The sequence below is a fragment of the Cibotium barometz genome, chromosome 18 (genome assembly GCF_041138505.1).
Source record: "Cibotium barometz isolate CiBa-2024 chromosome 18, ASM4113850v1, whole genome shotgun sequence".
Lineage (NCBI taxonomy): Eukaryota > Viridiplantae > Streptophyta > Polypodiopsida > Cyatheales > Cibotiaceae > Cibotium > Cibotium barometz.
Window position 1 is genome coordinate 32244941 of NC_141063.1, and position 9900 is coordinate 32254840.

Below are 9900 nucleotides of genomic sequence, written 5' to 3' on the forward strand. Positions count from 1 at the left end.
CAATGGATATCGACACTCCTTCTGTAACTTTCAAATTGAAATATGATCATGCATTGTCTCTTACTGACACAATGAAGCGCATAGAAAGCTTCATTAATCATGGGCATGAGAATTCGGTTAACAATGAAACCAAGGTAATCTTTGGAGCAGTTTACAGTCTTTCCAAACCTGTAACCAAGTATATAGCAACCGTCAGAAAAACCCGTTACTCAACTCCTAGGCTATCTCAGAAGGTACTGGAGGAGGCAAGAGCCAAGCACAAGGCCAGTACTGCCAAGGACAACAACTTCATGCATCGAGAAAAGACCCCTCCCCAAATTTGAAGGCCTCACATCTCTATCCCGTCCAGTTGAAGGCTCCCTGAAGGAGCTCTAATTGTTTGAAGAGGGTATGGGTGATTATCCCCCAAGTGTTTGTCACTATCTCTGTCGGTGAAGTGTGTATTGCAGCCATAGCTAGTGTCCAACGAACACATCATAAATACAATGTTTTCACACTACTAACCAACTCCCTCTTTGCCTTGTTGTAGTGCTCCATGCCACTGCACTGTTAAGTATAAACTGTCTCAACCATGACATGAGTCTCAACGTATGAAGCAAGACCTGTCCCTCAGTTCTCAGTAAGTCGAAAACTTGTTATCTCAGGGATCTGTTCTGCTTAGAGTACTTAGAACTGGCACGAGTCAGAATTCCTATCAGGTAATAGAGAATTGGGTAGTGTGTCCTCCCTAGTAATATGATAGGACAAGCTCAACTTATTTTCACGTCGGAAGCTATGATTGCCATCATAAGTCATCTCATATCCATTTTCACAAGGACGATCCATCCTGCTCTGCTTGTGAGTGCCAAAATGCAAGAAGGATCAGTGGTTGGCAATAGTACCAAGAATGAAACTCGAATGAAAAGGCTTGCTTCTTCCTCTAACCTCCTCAACAGCAAACAAAGTCTTACTAGATGATTTACTGTCTACAGATCCAAGAATTGTCAGAAATCTCTTCTCGACATAGGCTTAGGTAGAAATTTTTTATTACAAGCTTGATCAAAATCTCAAAGTTTGCATCATTTGGGTCTTCAATAAACAAACAAGAGCACAAAAAGAATAAAAACACCACTACCAAGTTCACCATATGCCTTTCTCCACAACTAGCTAGAACCATAACAAAGCCTGGGCATGCTTAAACAAGTACAAAAGCATAGAGGCCTTCTAGGTTACACAGTCTTTGCATGCTCAAATGGATACAAAAGTACAAAAAACATAGAGGGAATTAATTACACAAATGTTAAAATGTTGATACCAGCTGTAGCATGCAGAATGTCCTCTCCATTACCATAAACAGGAACAAGTCTTACTAGATGATTTATTGTCTGCAGATCCGAGAATTGTCAGAAATCTCTTCTCGACATAGACTTGGGTAGAAATTTTCTATTACAAGCTTGATCAAGATCTCAAAGTTTGCATCATTTGGGTCTTCAAGAAATTTTCTATTACAAGCTTGATCAAGATCTCAAAGTTTGCATCATTTGGGTCTTCAAGAAACAAACAAGAGCACAAAAAGAATAAAAACACCACTACCAAGTTCACCGTATGCCTTTCTCCACAACTAGCTAGAACCAAGATCACTTGTTGCCGGACTGAGCATAACCTGCACCATACTTGTAACAATGCAAACCTTTACTCTGCTCGGGCTCTTGTTGAGACCATGCTGCCCTTTGCTGTTTGGACAAGAGTGATTGCTGTTGCTGCTGAAGCCACAGTGTATCCTGCTTCTTGGACCGCATTCCATCCTACACTTGAGACACCCCTATATTTTGTTCTGGAGTCCTTGCTGCCCCTTGCTGTTGCAAATACAAAGCCCGCTGCTGCATCCTGAATGTCTTTTGCTGTTGTGCTTGCATCCAGCTGTTGCACCCTCACTGCCTCCTGTTGTTGTTGCATCCTAAAAGCATCCTGCTTTTGTGCTACCTCCTACTGTTGCCTTGTTGCTTCCTCCTGTTGCACCCTCATGGTGTCCTGCTGCTGCAACCTCATCCCTTGCTGCTGCTTGAATTGCAATGCCTACTGCTGTTTGAACTGCAAAGCCTGCTACCGTAACAACTGCAACTCTGTCATTCCAAACCCTCTTGTCTTCTCCATTACCATAACATGCCGTTTGCTGCAGTATGTACAATGCTATCAGTCCTGAATACAGCTCCTGCTCATGTGGAGAGTTCTGATTCTTTGTACGCTCTTTTAAGAGACAAACTAAAGCAGCCTTTGCTTCAGACTTTGTATGTGGGCTATGCAAAACTTCAAAAGCGTCGTACATGGCAAGTCAATCGAGCTAGGTACATCTGACAGGATAATTGTCACCAAATCATCCTGTCAATTTAAAAAGTCTCGTGGCTGAGACACTTCGTCAACAATATACATGAACATTTGCTGCAAAATTCTAGATAGCCACCAGCTAAAGAGTGTGGTCTGCACACTCGGTAGTCGACAAGCTAAGATCCTTCCACAACAACACATCATACCAACATCTCACATCGGCAAAGAGAAGACCACACCTCACAACCAGCATATTTCATCAAAGAAATACTTGGAAGCAAAAATATTACATCAAAAAGTTGAAACTATATTGAACACGATGCCTACATTAATGATAGCAAGATAAATAGGAAGAACAACATGCTCCAAAACCGCGTGCACTTTTTACATGTTCATATGTATGGATTGTCGAACTGGTTACACAATATGCATGATTATATGACTCCGAAAACTTTACAGCATGCCGATAGAGAATCCCAAAATGATCAATCTATGAGATGACTGATCTGAAGACAACACATTTCCAAAATTGAAGTCGCAAAATGGGATAACCAAAACTCCCGCCAACTGTTACCTTGAAGGACCATTCACTGCAAGAAACAAAATTCGTAAATAATGGCAATAGGCAATACAAAGCTTACTGAAAAAAACAATTACTTACTTCAATACCTCTTTGAAAATTTTGTAGGTAAGTGCTACTCAATATGTTTAACAAAGTCGTTGAAGATTTTATAATCACTCTCATCAAATGGTATTTTTCACTCGACACATTGTACGTCAAATTTGCCAATGCTATAATTGACTCAACGGCAACCATATTCAAGTCCGTCAGGTCATATGTAAACATCCGTGATCCTTTAATTCTTTGATACCAACCAAGCTGTACTTCTATGCCTTGAGGCCGATTTGACAAGTCAAAGCTTCGTTTATAGTCCACATACCTACCTCCCACTTTCATCCTCATCTTTTGAACTCTTCCCAAGTACCACGTGCCTTGAGATACATCCATTTGGTTCAAGCTTGTGGGCTTCCCATTACACTTTAGATGCTTGGTACTTGCTTGTCCTTGTGTGTCATCCACAAAATAGACAGCACAATCACTACCTATCCCAAAGAAATTCGCATTGCTTGAAGATTGTTGTTTTGATTCATGGGAAAAATAAACACCATGTCTTACTCTTGTTAATCGATCCTTTGACAATGTTGAATTCCCATTTAATTGGCTAACCAATGTAGATTTGAAGATATACTTTCCATCAACTTCTACAATGGGGTTAATCTTTTGTCTCGTTGTGATTGTCTTTGAGTCATTTGCCTCATCTAAGATGCCATCAATTTCATGTCGTATCTCACTAACTGCAATGACCTCATCATTTTCATCCGGATCTCCTTAAAGTTGCTGGTCATCCTTTGTTGGCTGTTGAAAATCATCATAATCATCTGCTTCTCCCATATCAGCATCCAATTTTGACCATATCGATTCTGTATCCACCCAAGGTTGTGACCACCACTTCAAGCTCTCTCCTTTGTTGGCAGGTTTTAATCCCAATGGCTCACACAGGTTTTGAGCTTTCTGTAAGCCCTCTTTCAATGCATCCACTATTTTTTCATTCGAGGAAACTGCTTCATAGTCACCTAAATCTGCTTCTAAACTTCCTTCTTGCTTATTCAAACACTTCCAAATATGTTCTTGTTTCTTATGAGCTCGTGAAAAAGTCAACCCATCTACACTGCATTCGTGCATAGCAATCTTGTTCAAACTACCGATACTATGCAAGAGGTCTCCAAAGTCGAAGGCTCTTTCTTGTCCAATCATGCCTCCGATCTTACTAAAATAAATTTCAGCTGCATCTGACCCTGTGAGGTGTAATGGACACTTGAGAGATGGATAAAAGTCTCGAAACATCTTTATGAGAAGTACTACAAAATGGCAAGAAAGCTGAATATCTGTATAGGCCTCTTTACTAATGAAATTTTGCTTCAAGCTGTATGATGGATGCTGATGAATCCATAACCTCCAAAGCTTGAAAAAGAAAGTAACCTTGGCTTCTAATACCACACGTTCCCTCAAATTTAAGTATGAAGATAAAAAAATATCAATATAATCAGCGACAATCTCCAAATATGCCCTTGTCCCTTGCATGCTTCTCTCCTTCTTCTGAAGCTTCATTAGACAACTTTGCACCTGTCTGCTTGCAATCCTTTGAGCTACCCCCCAATTTTGGTGATCATTTCTTTGTATATCCCCCTCTTGAAGTTTGTGCTAATCAATTGAAAATGCATGGTAAACCATTGCAACATGATTGAGTGTAATCCAAACCTTTCCTATGGCAAGTTCCCAGTAGGACTATCAAGTGGACTAATAAGCTTCTTTCCACCATGTACAAAGTCTTGATCATGAAGACCATACACATGACCATCTACCATTCTCCCTCTTAGCTTCCAGCCACACCAATCAATAAAGAACTGGTCTTGGCTCTTTCCAAGGTAATCCTCAAGCATGAGCTTACGACGCCTGCTATCTCCATCTGAAGCATGTCCAATTATCGGTCCAATCACATCCTTTAGCTTTGCATTCCATATCCTCTCCACAAGATTCCACTGGTTTCTAACAAAAATGCTATCAAAGCGATTACATGTGGCTTGTACCATTAAAGCTAGTCTAGGGAGGCTATTGTGAAGAGGATTGACCATGAGAAGCCTGGCATAGCTCCCCACAACATGGTTCTGAAAAGCGTCAACTATCTTCTCATAGCCTTCTGATCCGTCTCCCACAATGATCATGTCGTTTGAAGAACATTGATGATATTCTCCTTTTTTCCCACAAAATCCAATAAGGGTATCATCCTTTGCATTCCATCTGCATTAGCACAAATCCACTTAAAGTTACTTCTTTCTTGCATACATTCTCTAAATGACAAAAAGAAAGGAAAATCCATTTACATGTCGAGATTATCTTACCTTATGCGACGTTTTATGGTTGTTTCATCTTCTACAATGATGATGGGAACCAATGAGGTTACTCCATGTTTGCTTTTTGCATCCATGTATATCTTCCCAACCGCATTGAAAATGTATTCATGCTCTCCAGAGACAAATTGGGTTGCCTTTTTGCCTTGTCTTCTTGTGGTGGACATGGATGGCCCTCCAAGGTTAGTACTCAAAAAGTCGTGCAAGCGTGGCCCACCCCATAGTTTTATGACCTCAAACATTGTTTTTGTGGACTCAGAGAATCTTTGTGCCTGCTTAGCTTTTAGTGCATTCTTTGCAACATCTTGAAAAAAGTCCCACAAGGCTCGTTTACCTCCGAATTTGCCTTGCCTATGGGCCTCAATTATGTTATTGCAAAAGCGTCGGACATCTTTCCTTTGGATGCATTCAATATTTGCTTCTTTGAGAGACCTAATTCTCACAGAAAGCACAACAAGCCTTGCTTTCAACCACCACAACTTTCTTTTTGCCTCTTTCAATTTTGACTTTAACTCAAGTGCAACGCTCTTTAGCTCTTCACCACTGAGATAGTCTAATCTCCTTCCACCACCTGTGTTTCTGACCCCTCTCTTTTCTTTAGCAGTGGCTTCTCGTTGAATTCTCATACGAAAATCATGACAAGTGAGGACTTTTTTGCAATTGTCACAAGTAAAGGACTCAAATGGCTTGCCACAAGATGAAATACGAAAGCAATTTTTGTGTCTATAGCACCCATCTACTTTCACTTCATTACATCCATCATATAGAGTAGCTTTTGTGTACGGCTCTGGATACCACTCACTTCCTATTTTTAAATCATGCAACATAGGTTTTATGTCTATCTCAATCCCTTTACAAGCCACAGTACTTTGCCATAATCCCCAATATAATAAATTTGATTTGCATGAAGAGAGCATATACGAGTCACCTTTCCGAGTAGAAGGTGTTTCTGAATGGGATGGTGTGCCACTTTCAATCGGCTTAAGAAAAGAACCCAATGATTTTTGACGATGATCTGCATCAAAAAGCTTCTTTGGCCGTCCAAATGTCCTTGCTGATCCATAGGGTGATTGGCTTGCTGATGTTTTGTTCACGACAATAATATGAGACTTGGAGTTGATGTGCTCGGTAAGAAGAGTTTGCAAATCTGGTCTTCGTGGACACAAGTGTAACCATTTGTTATCATACCTGCAGACAACTCTTACCCTTCTTTTATCCTTGTAATCATGTAAAGTTGCCTCAATCAGCTGAAAATCAGATCCTGCGAGATTTCGAACCCAGAATGCTTACACATTAGTCATCTCACAATTGGCAGTAAAGTTCAAAATGCATTTAGAAAAACTTTCGAAAGAGTAGCTGAAAACCGAAATAAAATGTAGCTCAACAAAATCTAACAAATCTCGAAAATGTATTATTGAAAGTTTATCATTCAAAAGATGAGCACTTGCCTTCATGAGTGCTATTGAAAGCATGCATCTCCTCAACCGCTAACAAAATTGCAGTCTTATGATCTTCACCACTTTCTCCTACGTCTTTGAAGCCATTTGTTGTATTCACATTCAGCCCTCGATGAGCTAGATATTTTCTTTGATGAGCTTGACTTTCTAACACATGTGTTCGCATGAGGTTAGAGAGACATGAGTAAGCTGATTGCTTTCTAAGGTATCCTGACCCATAAAAGGTTCCACATTCATGGCACCATATTTGAATCAAAGCATTGCCATTGAGATCTTTCGTACTCAGCTCAAACCTATCATCTCTCGATGGATTTTGCTCCTTCAACTTCTTGCGTACCTTCTCACATTGTATCTGCCACATTTGTAGTGTGGACATTGAAATGGATGTGCTCTTTAGCATGTTATAATCATACTCCGGGCTGCCACATATATTGTCTTCACTTCCACCAAATTTATTGCTTTCTTTGAGGCCTCTATCTTCCATGTACTCCTCCAAATCTTCACATTGTCTCTTTGCAGGTCTGTCTTCATCCTGAGCTCCATCAACTTTGGTGTTTAAGCCTCTCTTAATACCTACAACTTTGGCATTCTCTACTTGCCATCGCTCTTCTTGTATTGGGTTCAATGCACAAGCTTCACCATCATCGTCATCATCAATAATGAAAGTGAAAGAACCATCGACAAGCCCATCTACTGCAATCTCCTTTCGTAAATCATTGTATGTGGAATCAGCTGTAACTCGTATGTAACCAAGAAGCTTTTTCTCTGAAGACCCATAATCCAAAACTTTCATGCGATTCTTAGCAGCCATGAATGACCAGCTTAGATATCTAAAAAAGACCATAAGAAAAGAGAAATATACTGATATTAAGATGATTCTCATAAATATGCAAAAGTTATGGACAATTATGCAGAGCTTGTTACATAGGCAGTGTACAGACTGAACAGCTGGATTCCCTAACAGAGAATGTACAAATTGTATACATGTAGCATTCAATGATTCAAAGACTGGGGAGAGCCTTGTGAAGGGGGGGAGAGAGAGAGAGAGAGAGAGACCTCGTGGGCAAAGGGCACAGAAGGCGGGGCGAGTCACGGACCTGAGAGTGAGAGAGAGATCCGACAGGCTTCGGTTCTTACCGGCGCAGGAAAACCACCGCAGAGCTTCGCGCTATGGTCCAGAGTGCAGAGTACCGTCGTCCCCTCCTTTACGAGCTCCTTTATTTACTATTTGAAACCACATGCGTTGCCTTTAGAAACCCCCCTCCCCCCACCCTTCTCTCTCTCTCTCTCTCTCTCTCTCTCTCTCTTTGCGTTCTCCAACACGAGCGCACATTACAAGTGCCCTGCATCTCTCTTTTCCCCCCAGCCCCCCCTTCCTTCCTTGAAAAACAGTAAAAGAACAGTAAAAGATATGGGATGAGCTATCTATCTATGGGATGAGGGCCTTGTGCACTCTGTTCCTGCATTGAGGGGACAAGCGGACTAGAGATTCAAATTCTAGAGGGTGGTTATTGACATCTTTAATGCAGGTTTAAAGACCAAGGATCATTGCTAAAGACTAGTATAGATGGCTTTAAAGTTTTACTTTCAACAATCAAATGACTGGTAGACGAAAAAGCTTTTAACTAGGACTACAAGACTACTTCTGAAATTTTTGGACTAAAAAAACCCATAATGTAAATCTACATATGATACATAGATATATAACCCTTCTGCTGTAAATCCATGGACTAAAAATACCCCTTATTTTGAATTCACGTAGTATATTACACATCCTACTATGTGACCCCCCCGAGCTTTTCATGCTTTCTTGATCAAGATCTGTAATCAGCACTCCAAGATCTTCCAAAGACTTGCACAACAACCATTTCTTGATATTTTTCCAACAAGATTTGCATAAGACCAAAGATCTTTATCAAATCCTTCAAGATTGTAAGAAAATGTTCGTTCTAGGGTTTGTTATAATATTGTGCATAAATTAGGCCCGTCTATAAAGCGATAAAATTAAGGTTTAATAAAAGATTATGGTAAAAGAAACTCTAATCAACAAGATAATCAAGAAACACTACAAGAGATCAACCGAATATTGTCGTATACACCGACGATTTAGACTTAGTTTTTTTGGCTGGAAACTAACCATTGGTATAAGTCTGTCGATATCATCGTCAGTGTATATACATCGATCACTAGTGCCTTTACCGACTAAAATATTGATGCTTCTAGTAAAAAAAAGCCAATATATACATCGGGCACACCGATAGTTTTACCAATGAATATACTGATATATATACCGATGCATATACCGACCATCATGCCGACCATTATATCGACCAACATGCCGACCATCATACCAACACTGGTAAATTTTTGTGGGGTAGAATGGGACACATTGGAGATACAAAAAAGTTAATAAAAATTATGCATAAAATTTAGAAAACTAAAAAGTGCATAAATATTTATATTCAAGATGCGGCAACTTATTGACATTAAAAAACCTTACATGTACTATAAACACCATATTAGGAAATTTGAGAAAATCTTGATATGTTGGGAATTTTGAAAATTGTCTTACAAAGAAAATAATGAGCGGAGCTAGCCGTGTTACAAAAATAATGAATATAGCTCTTACAAGAAGTACGAGCATGTACAAACAAAAGGCCTATGTAAGAGCTACTCGATCCTTGTTGTGATCATCAGTGCCTCCTCTTGCTTCCCCTAGCTCCTCCAGAGGTCTTTGTGTATGAATGGAACCATAAGCTTTATCAATTTAACATAAAAAATACAAAGATGTAGAAACGATAAACAAATTTATACTTCATTTATGCATAAAATTTAGAAAATTTAAAAGTTTAATGTTTGAAGATATTATATACTTACATAGTTGACAATCAGGTCCTTCTCGCTCCATCTTGTCGAACAAGGTAGTAGTTCTGTGAGACCACATGAAGTCATACTCTTTTTGAGTATAACCATGCCTAACTACTTCTCTCTACACACATTCAAGGAAGAATATTTAGCAATTTATACATACATTATTAAATAGATTGCAAAAAGAAAGAGATGAAAACTTATGAAATATGCACAAAAGCGCTCCGGTGCCACTAGTGCCAAGGTGAGAAGTCCCCAAACCTTTGAGGTGTGCTTTAGCAGCCTCTCATTGTTGTTGCTT